The sequence below is a fragment of the Panthera pardus genome, unplaced genomic scaffold (genome assembly GCF_024362965.1).
Source record: "Panthera pardus isolate Hobbes unplaced genomic scaffold, ASM2436296v1 HiC_scaffold_27, whole genome shotgun sequence".
Lineage (NCBI taxonomy): Eukaryota > Metazoa > Chordata > Mammalia > Carnivora > Felidae > Panthera > Panthera pardus.
In genome coordinates this window covers 62408419-62409704 of record NW_026526843.1, presented here as the reverse complement: position 1 = coordinate 62409704, position 1286 = coordinate 62408419, and positions in this window count along the sequence as shown.

Below are 1286 nucleotides of genomic sequence, written 5' to 3'. Positions count from 1 at the left end.
AACAAGCAAGCCATGATAATTCAATGAGGTAAAGACTAGTTTTTTCAATAAATGTTACAAGGGACAAATGGTTATCCAAATGCAAAGACTCTTACTTCACATGTATACAAAATTTAACTCCAATGCATCAAAGACTTACATATAAGAGCTATATTTATAAAACCTTTAGAAGGATAACCTGGGGGTACATCTTTTTGACTTTGTATTTAGCTATGCATTATTTTTTATGACATCAAAAGTAGAAACAACAGACAAAATAGATAACTTGGACTTAATTAAAATAAAAAAAAAAACCTTCTGTGATTCAAAGGGACACTGTCAGGAAAGTGAAAAGACATCCTGACAAACAGGAGAAAATAATTGTAAATAATATATCTGATAAAGAACACTTACATCTCAACAATTAAAAAAAACAAAAATTCATTTTAAAAATAGGCAAAACATTTGAATATGTGTTGAAGATATTCAAATGGCCTGTAAAGATGTAATTAGATGCTCAATGTCATTAATAAAGAAAAAATGCAAGTCAAAATCACTATGCCATTTGTGACAATGTGGATGAACCTGGAGGATATTATTGTTAATAATAAACAGGCTCCAGGGGTGCCTGGGGGGCTCAGTTGGTTAAGCATCTGACTTTTGATTTCAGCTAAGGTTGGCTCTGTGCTGACAGGGCAGAGCCTGCTTGGGATTCTCTCTCTCTGTCTCTCTCTGCCCCTCCCCTCCGCTGCTCACTCTCTCTCTCTCTCTCATCAAAATAAATAAACTGAAAAAATTAATAAAAAATAAAAAATAAATAAACAGTCTCCAAATGGAGTCACTTATGTTAAGCCCCACAAGATTTAATACCTAACTTAATTGCAGTTTTAGCTTCTGCCAGGAGTAGAATTTTAAACAAGTCGATCAAGAATTTCTAGTGAGTTCACTACACTAGTGAGTTAGTCTGCATGTTGAGACTCCCTGTTTTCCCCTAAGGGAAGATAATCTTCCTGATAAAAACCTTTTCTTGCTAATAATCTCTTCCCGCCTTATTTCTGCCTATACAATTCTTCCATTTTATACGGCTCTTCAGAGCTTTTCTCTACTTGCTAGATGGGATGCTGCCTGATTGATGAATTGCTTAATAAAGCCTATTAGACATTCACACTTACTTGAATTTTGTTTTTTAATATTATGTCAAATGAAATAAACCAGTCATGCAAGGAAAAGTACTGCATGATTCTACTTATATGAAGCATGTAACTTAATCAAATTCATAGAATCAGACAATAGAAGACAGAAACATA